This window comes from Papaver somniferum, unplaced genomic scaffold, assembly GCF_003573695.1.
Source record: "Papaver somniferum cultivar HN1 unplaced genomic scaffold, ASM357369v1 unplaced-scaffold_21, whole genome shotgun sequence".
Taxonomy (NCBI): domain Eukaryota; kingdom Viridiplantae; phylum Streptophyta; class Magnoliopsida; order Ranunculales; family Papaveraceae; genus Papaver; species Papaver somniferum.
This window is the reverse complement of record NW_020631041.1, coordinates 2,898,338-2,908,471: the sequence shown is the minus strand read 5'-3', so window position 1 is coordinate 2,908,471 and position 10,134 is coordinate 2,898,338. Positions and strand designations below refer to the sequence as shown.

Below are 10,134 nucleotides of genomic sequence, written 5' to 3'. Positions count from 1 at the left end.
AAAAATAACTTTTAAGTTTAATTGACAATGCTGAGGTTGATCCTCGTACGATTCAAGTATAGTTTGATGATTATAACCTTAGTAGAAACAATTTACAGGTACAAAACCGATTTGCATACCTAGTCGTTCTTGTTCACACACATTAGAACGGATATCTTCTTATTTCCCTTTCCTAGTCATTTCTCTCGGAAAATCCATAACCAGAGTAATAATAAGAATCTTAAACCACAAAACTCAATCTACTCCCAAAATAGAAGCATTACTCATCATCATACTGAGTCACTTGTTTCAAATGTGGAATCACTAGATTTAAATGATTTGTATTAGTTTTGTACTATTTATTGGGAAAACTGAATGAAACAGGAACGTTAGTCTTTGAGTAAACAAAGTGAAACAAATAAAACATAAGATAAGAAATGGTTGGTTATTTATATATGGGGAAGGATCCCTTTACTATTTTATTCTCACATTATCTCACACTTTGGGATCTATTTTGTGAATAAAATTCAAAAGCTAAACGAATTTGAAGTTAAAATTTTTTGGATATGTTCATCTTGCAAAGCTCTACATATTTACCAAAAATGAGCGTATCCCGAAATGTATAACACCATCACCTACCGATCTTAATTTCAATGGTTAAAGTTTCGTTGAATTTGAATGGCTCATTTTCAAAGTAGTAGATGGTGATGTTTTCAGAATAAGCTCACTTTTGTGATAATATATATCTTTGGAAGAGGAACATATACCCAAGATATTAGCTTCAATCTCGTAAGGATTTGGTTTTATTCACAAAAATAATGTTCAATATGTGAGATAGTGTGAAGGGATCCTCCCTCTATATAGATCATACAAAAACTAGTAATATCCTGTTCATTACTAATCTTGTATTTCAATTATATTTAAAAGCCAAACCATGTGCTTTAGGTTGTAAACTTTATTTGAAAGTTGAACCTCGTGCTTTAGGTTGTAAACTTGTATATTGAACGAATATGAAAGTTTAAAAACTCTACACACATGATGGTAATTGTTAATCTTGATTCAGTATGTTTCATACTTGTAGCATCCAAAGTTCAGTATGTTTGATATTTGTAGCATCCAAAATTAGTTAGAATAGTTTTCTCCATCATCCCAATTGTTGACTACAGTAGAATCTCTATATATGAATATTCTAGGAACTACATAAAAATATTCCTATATGGAGATATACCTTGTATACATCGATTTTTTTTGTTATATATGTACCTATGAAAAATACATACATACGCGTAGAAAACATCATCATAATATACCTATGTAATAAAAGTACGAACTTTGACAAATAGGGATATATGAAGCTTGTTATAACACAATCCACACAAAAATCAACCACGACATAGAAAATTTTATTGAGTTGGGACGAAAAAAACATTAAACCCATGTAGAAGTACAAGATTCTTGCAGAGTTGTTACAAGAATCTGTTCATGTGAAACTGTGATCTATTACAAGACCTGTATTATTTACATCAAATGCCAAATATTCTTATATGGAGGTAAGTTCTTTAAAAAGGGACCGCAAAAAAATGACTTATTCCAATATGGAGTTTATTCTTAAATAAAACTGGCCCAAGTCGAGACCAAAATTTTTTATTCTTATATATAGGTTATTCATATATGGAATATTCTTATATAGAGGTTCTACTGTATTCTATTTTCATTGATTTTATTTGTACACAAATAGATATACTATTATCATTCAACATACTCACAATATCCTCTATCATCTCAGTTTTTAAATTGACTCTTTTGATTTAGATTTCGAAGAGTTTTTTATCATTTTGTATAGGATAAAATGCTAAAATTTAGGTAGATTGGCAGATGTATAATAACTCTCCAGATCTTTGGCGTAGAGCTAATTTCTTTTCGCCAATTTCAATGCTACACATCCACATACAAAAATAAAATGTCAGAATAAGGTGTTGATGATTGTTTTTCATGTTTCCTTCTGGTTTCGGGTCTAAACTTTTTCTTTATTTCATGTACAATGAAATACAATTCGGTAGCTTCGAAGTAAAAAGGTTAAGAGAATGCGGGGCTCATAATGACTAGAAAGTAGCCCAATTTAATTCGGTATCTTCGAAGTAAGATTGTTATTTGTGGTTTGGAAGTGGGATTGTAATTTTCTTTAGACCTTCCTTTGTTTGCAACAACAACCAAAAAAAAAATAATCTACCCAACTAGAATACTCATCTATATGACTAAAGAAAATATACTCTCAATATTTGACTCATGAATGAGATTGAATTTCGTGTGTCAAAGAAGAATCACAAGATTTGAAGATTGTGTTTATTTTGGCGAATACTGAATTAAATTGTCAGTTATGATTGGGAATGAAGCTTTTTTTTTTCTTAACGAAAAGATAGATTACTGCCTGGAACAAATCATACACTAGATGTTTTGTGCCTCCTAAATTTTATGACTTTGAGTTTTACCACCTATTAAAGTATGTTTCCGAAGGTCAGAAAAAAAATTTCCACAAGGAGTCCTTACAATAGACCTTTTCAAAAATAAGTAAAGAGGCCAGTAGATTGTCTATTATATGGTTTTTCCGCCAAATAGTCTTTCTTTGGCCACCTTTCAGAGTGTTGTTAAGGTTCTTGTTGGGACCTAAAAGGTTTAAAATTATGCAATTCAAAAGATAAGCCCACTGAAGTGCATCTTGTGCCGCTATGCAGTCCCCTTCCTCTCTGCTATGGGATCTGACTCTTCTAGTTCTGATTCCAATAGTGTCTCCAGAGGGTCCTTCAATAGTCACACTTACACCAATTAGACCTATAGGAGTTAAAGCTAGACATATAGGCAAAAGTGATGAACAGATTGTGGTTAACACCAATATGTCTAGTATTATCTATAATGCTAGACATACTGGTACTGGTACCAATACCACCAAAACTTGGAACAATTTTTTTGATTCTCTTCATCATCATCCTTTTATTCTAAATACATTGGTACTCGTATTGTTCTAGGGAAATTTCAATAAGAATGTGAATAGGCTCGGAAAGATTGTACTGGATAAACAAACAAAAAAAAAGCAACAGAAAATTAAGTGTAAAAAATGATTGGTCGTTTATATCTTACAAAACTATTATTGCCCAATTACCTTTTTTTCTTGATTTTTTATTTTTATTTTTGGAAGGATACATCTTGAATTGTATTACACTTTGGGAAGTTTTTTTTTTCTTTTCCTTTGCTACCAAAATAACTTTAGTGCCTCACTAGCTCAGTAACTTCTTTTGTAATAGTCACCGAGTCATCATCAATTCCTGAATTTTCCTTACAAACATAAATGATCTCATGATTCAACTCTTGGAACAACACTTGACTTTAGGGGTGCCCCTTGATAATAATTGTTAGTCGTGGTTGGTATGTTTATTACCCTTCCAAAACTATTTGGCATCTAAAATTGGTTTAACAGTTTCCTCCATCATCTCATTGACTATTTTATTATCATTGAAGACAAAACTGAACATCGAATTAGTTAGGTGCGTATATATAAGTTTTAAGATCCGAGGTGTGAATTATTTCTCAAACTATACATCTGTCATTGCTAGTAAATGAATTTGTTAGGTATCATGATTCTACTCATGGAAATTATTTCTCAAACTATACTTCTTCCATCGCTGGTAAATGAATTTGCTACATGAACAAAAATGATGTTGGAACCTTAATTAACTTAATGATACCACTCACCTTACTTACATGCCAAATGAGGTATGTATGGAGGAGCCTATCAAGCAAGAGCGCAAATTTACCAGGCCGATACAACTTGGTTCATGTCCGTTTGGCACGACACCTAAAAGAAGTAAAAGCTGATGCGTCTCCACAAATGGGAGTAGTTTTATTCATACTGGAAGGTTCAGTTTCAAATAAATAAGTGTAACTTGATTTTAAGCGTCAACGCGTCAATATGTCCGAGTGGTTAAGGAGACAGACTCGAAATCTGTTGGGCTTTGCCTGCGCAGGTTCGAATCCTGCTGTTGACGCATTTTCCTATTTTTCGGTGGTAGTGAGTTTCAAGGTCAGATCACTCGATCATCATCAAATTATTTTATCATTATACTACATTGACATCGTCTAATAGTGTACCTTTTGATTAATAAACTTTTATTTGTTAACGATGAGAACTTTTGTGATTGCTTATTGGATTTTTCTTTCGATACATCAACCTCTTCTCAAGTAAATAGGTATTTTGACGTGATATATGATGCCCTTGGGCTTGGCTGCTCGGAACAAGAATTTACTCGCCTTGTGGCAGGTCTAGTCCAAAGTCTTGATAAAGTGGAATCCACCGATGACGATGGTACGATGTTAAGTTTTGTAATGTCAGTAGTTGAGTCGTCTTCTAATGGATTGTCCACTATAGGACTTCCTTCCTAGAAATGCCTTGATATTTACACGTTAGATTTCGCAAGGAACTTTCAAATGTTATATATAAACTCCACTGGCTCTATCTCATTTGACATCAACCAATCCAGCCATCATCTTCCTTACAAAAATTCTCTCCTTATACACAACTTTCTCTGCAATCGCCAATCACTCAATTTGTTCTTTTTTAACTAAGAGTTAGTGTAAGATCACTCGATCAAACTGAGGAGAACAATGCAGGTAAGAGTATTTGATTTCAATTGGTTCATTTCAAACCAAGTTTGTATTTTTTTTGTTTCTGCGAAGTTGTTCGTTATTTAGTTACTCGTTCTTTTGAGCTTCTCGAATGGTGCGCATAGCACATTGTTGAATGGAACGTAATCACTTTTTTTTTTTTTTTTTTTTTGTAAAAGTGATAATATCTTTTTGCGAAAAACAGAATAAGTTAATTTTTTTTTTTTGTCTACGTAGAATGTTTGGTTTAATAATCCACTTTGTTTTGGTTGAATTTATAAAAATAATGTTGGCTTGAATGAACAGATGTGTTTTTTCTTTAAAATTGGCAGACCATGCATCCACGGAACGAGGATTAGACTGGTTTTAAATAATAACATTTATACTCAAAGACTCGCTAAATTTTCAGTCGTCTCTCCTCTCTCCTCTCCGAAATTTGTGGAGCTCTTAGCAGTGGCGATTTCTTCCAAGAACCCAGCCTCTTACTCGTCTCAATCATCTGTGATTGATTCATTGTAACAGTGTGCTATTCTGAACTTCTTCGCTGCCAAGGAGGGATCTCAGATCCTTCTCCTTGGAGCCGAGATTTATTGGGTAGTAGGGTTCTTCGTCGTCTTTTTATTTTATTTTATTATGAAGGAAACACAGATCGCACCTATCTTCTTACGTTCTAAGTCTTTCTCTTTCTCAGGGATCTTTTATGGGTTAAAATGTGTGGAAAAAATTCAAGAATAGATCTTCTGATATTGTCCTACCAAGACTAGCAGTTCCATGGTTTTCATCAGTGCTAATGATGGCAGCTAAAGGAGAGTTTGGTGTTGGTAAAATATGGTCAAAGAGATTCAATAATGTGGTGATCCAGATTAATTGGTTAGAGAATAGTTTGGGTAACTTTTTGAGAGTGGATGAAATTTCACCTTCATCTACTGCTGGGAATTTTATTTTCATTCCTGATGGAAAAAATGGGTATATTTGGAGAAATTTTTTGGAATCCTTAAACCCCCATCAAAGGAATTTTTGCAAAATCAAGAGGCACAACAGATTGAAACGTCTAATGATTTCTTAGCAAATGATAGTCAGGAGAAGTTTTACACTCGTGCACTAGCAGTGGTGATTCATAATTCTCATCCAGGTTGGAATAGAGTTGAACAAGTTTTGAAGAAGAAATTTAACTGGGATCATCAGTTGAATCTTCGAAGCATTCATGGGAGACTGGGTTGTTTTTGGTCTAATTCTGAAATAGATTATTATTATTTCAAGTTGGAACAATCATTTGCTGCTGGGAAAGTTAAAATTTCTGTTCGACATTGGGAAATTAATGACTCTTGTGTTACTCCTACTCAGGGGGGATAATGTACATTGGCTGGGTGTTAGAGGTCTTCCATTACACCTATGGAATTCAAATACATGTAAAGCCATATGTAAGCCGTGGGGAGATTTCATAGAGATGCATTCTTCATCAGAAAAGTTTCAAAAACTGAACAGATGTATGATTAAAGTAAAAGCGTATCTACCTGATATCCCGGCAGCAACTTATTTTCAAAACCATTGGATCAGCATGGAATGGATTCATGATTCACAGGCATTACATCAGGATCACAATCAAGAATTGGTTCAAAAACCGAAAATCAGATCGGCAATTGTGCAGATCTGTGATTCCGAAAATTTACCGGATCTTCAGCAACAACATCCAATTCTTTCTTATTCTGACGCAGTTAAATCTGCGACGAATAATTCATATCCTGCATGTCCTGCTTTCTCGCCAAGGAATAAGTCACAAGAATATTCAAATTCAAACAACTCATCATATACGTCCAATTTGGCGGTAAAAAGGTTGAACAGGGTTTGGAAAAGCGTGACCAAGCTTCAGCTAGGGGATAACCAAATATCATATAAAACTATAGCTGAGGTTGAAAATGATACGTGTATTTCTTGGGTAACTGTTAGAAGGAAAAAAACGGGTTCGGGTCGCAAAAGGGCCAGATGGGGAGAGTGTTACCGACTAATATTGGTTTCGGCTCTACACTATCTAAGAATGGAACTCATGTCCATGACCCGACGGAAAATTTAGATCAAAATATGGGCCAGATGGGAAGAGTGGTATCTTCAGGTGTGGATTTTGACTTGGACATCGGCTCTACACCAAAGGGTGGAACTCCTGCTCATGATCTAAATGTTTCTGAGTCGTTGGATATTTCTTCTGTGTCGTTGGATATTTCTTCTGTGCCGTTGGATGTTTCCTCCAATTAAAATTTGAATTCAAATGAAAGTTTGAACCTTCTTAAAGACACTGTAATAGAGCCGTTGTCTGAAAATGGCTCAGTAGCAGTGTCTAGGCATATGGAATTGGACGAATCGCATCTTCAGAAGCAAATTGCTTTTAACAAAAGTATGGGGCTCAATACAGAGCATCCATTGATGTTGAATATTAGCAAGGATTTATTATCTAGAGACTCTAAAAACAACATCGATATGGAAATTTCGTTAATTGAAGATGATGATGGCATGACGGATTATGATCATGAAGACTTATCTCAGGGAGGTGAGGTTGAAGGACGAATTGAAGTTGTGAAATGTTCTTTTGAGGCAGAAAATCTTGAGGTAGAGGCAGTTTTTAATCCGGTTGCATCCAGGTATGTTAATGTGAGTTAATGGATCACAAAATTATGAGTTGGAACATTAGGGGATTAGGTCAAGACCCTAAGATAAATGCAATTAGAAGGAAATTGCTAAAAATAATCCAACAATTGTGACGATTCAGGAGTCTAAAAAGGAACTAGTAGACGATGCTTTAATAATATCACTTTGGGGAAGTAACAGTTGTAGTTATGTTTTCTTAGCTTTTGAAGGTGCTTCTGGTGGATAATTGTGATGTGGAAATAGGGAATTGTGGTTATGGAGGATCATTTGATTGGTGCTTTCACAATTTCAATAAAACTTCGAAATGTTGTGGATGATTTTATTTGGCTTTTTACTGCTATGTATGGAGCTGATGAATTAGGCTATTATAATCAATTTTGGCAATAAATTAGAGACACAAGAATATTATTTGATTAACCTTGTCTAGTGGGAGGAGATTTTAATTCCACGTTGCATGAAGATGATAGAAATGTGGTTGGTGGTGGAGTTGCAAACAGGAAATCTTTCAAATCTTTTGTAAATAAATTTGCTCTAATTGATCTTCCAACGGCAGGTGGTAGATTAATATAAAGTAATACTTATAATTGAAATTGGATGTTAAATTTATAACAAAACACCATGAAAATAAAAGTAACCAACCTTCAAATGATGCTTCTTCTACCCTTGGAACAAGGAAGATACAAAGATTTGAGGTTCTTCTCTAATAATCTTCAAATTTCTACCCAATTCTAAGATTGGAAACTAGAAGATAATAGATGCATCTCTTACAAATTGAAATTTCTACCCAATTACAAATTGGAAATAACAAAGTGTTGGAGGATCTTCTCTTATGAAGGATTTAGGGTTCTTACACCACTTTTCTAAACAAACAAAGTTCAAACTAGAATAGATAGGGTTTAAACAATAAGTAGTAAACAAAAAGGATAGACCGGGAAATAAACCAAATAAGGGGGTAAGAAGGAGAACAAAAATAAAGAGGATACGAATGGTATTTTATAAATACCACTATGCATCATCCTCCCCTTCTGGAAATAAATTCGCCCTCGAATTGTCATATTCTTCATCTGAATCATTTTTGCCCCAATACGAAACCAATTGAATTGATGTAAATAAGAAACCCGTTAATCATGCCTAGTAGAAAGCTTGTCTTTAGAATTGATGTGCTTCAATGCTATGTAATCCAAAAATAAATTGAACCCATTAATGATTGCACTACTTCCCTTCTTGAAAACTACTCGACCGCGATTTCTTTTTTTATAATTACTCACCAAGTCTAACCTGTTGTGGTGATAGTCAAGTGCACACTTAAGAAGCAAAGAAACACCAAGTAGCCCTCCTAACTTTGTACCGTGGCTAGCGCCATGATAATTATCTTCAAAGGAAACCCAAATTGGATCCACATAAAATGAATTCTCATTTCTTTTGCTAATATTCGACAAAGAGCTTGTTGTTGGGTGAATTTTTCCCTCAAATTTTATCTCTTGAATGACATTTTTGGATATGGCATAAGCATAACTATTGGAATTATTAACAAGCTTGTTTACTTTTTTTCTCATGGTACAAGTGGTATGGAATGCGTCATGCATTGTTCCTCGATCACCGTCATCAAAGTCAAGCATGGAGTATTTGTTTATGACATCCAATCTTTGTATTTGATAACCGGTGATAAACTCTTCTTCCATTTATTTGTTAGGTTATTCATCAAATATGGGTGGCGATGTAGGATCAAAGTAAACATCATTACCAATCTTATTTTCCTCAAAATTTGAAAAACTATCAAATTTTGGTGGAGACATTTTGACAAATACCATGTGGGCAACATCATTACCAATCTCACCTTCCCCATAATTTGAAAAACTATCAAACTTTGGTGGAGACAAATTATAAAACATCTTTTGGGCAACTTCTTGATGCTCATACCCATCAATGGAAGTTGAACTCTTTAGCTCTACTTCATCTCCATAGTCATTAGGAAGTTCAAATGAATCCACATAAAGACATTCCAATTTCTTAAATTTCTCTTCTACTAATTGATGCATTTCATCAAACATCTCATATCTCATTTTATTCAATAAACCCATCACTTGAACATTACTTACTTTTACTTCCCCATCTATTTTCATTTTTCTTTTTGATATCAAGATAAAACACCATAAGATTGAAATACCCAATTTAAGAAAACTACCAAGAAAAATAAACACAACCCAAAGTACTTGATGATGATATTAGTATTTTTACCAAACCTTCCCCAAAAAAATCAAACCAAAGCTTTTGATACCAACTAATGTAAAGTAATACTTATAATTGAAATTGGATGTTAAATTATAACAAAACACCATGAAATAAAAGTAACCAACCTTCAAATGATGCTTCTTCTACCCTTGGAACAAGGAAGATACAAAGATTTGAGGTTCTTCTCTAATAATCTTCAAATTTCTACCCAATTCTAAGATTGGAAACTAGAAGATAATAGATGCATCTCTTACAAATTGAAATTTCTACCCAATTACAAATTGGAAATAACAAAGTGTTAGAGGCTCTTCTCTTAGGAAGGATTTAGGGTTCTTACACCCCTTTTCTAAACAAACAAACTTCAAACTACAATATCTAGGGTTTAAATAATAAGTAGTAAATAAAAAGGATAGACTAGGAAATAAACCAAATAAGGGGGGGTAAGAAGGAGAACAAAAATAAAGAGGATAGGAATGGTATTTTATAAATACCACTATGCATCATAGATTTACTTGGACAAATTCTCAAAATCCTCCAATTTGATAAGGTTAGATAGATTCTTAATGTCTCCAGATTTTCAAGAGCATTGTCCTGCTCCAATGCAAGTGAGATTGAAGAGGCCTATCT

General features: G+C 33.9%; 1 non-coding gene across 1 annotated transcript; it reads left to right on the top strand.

The window, feature by feature from the left end:
* The first annotated feature begins 3,937 nt into the window (after positions 1–3,937).
* Positions 3,938–4,019, top strand: TRNAS-CGA. Its single transcript has one exon. It is a non-coding gene; the product is annotated as a tRNA-Ser (tRNA).
* Positions 4,020–10,134: the final 6,115 nt, after the last annotated feature.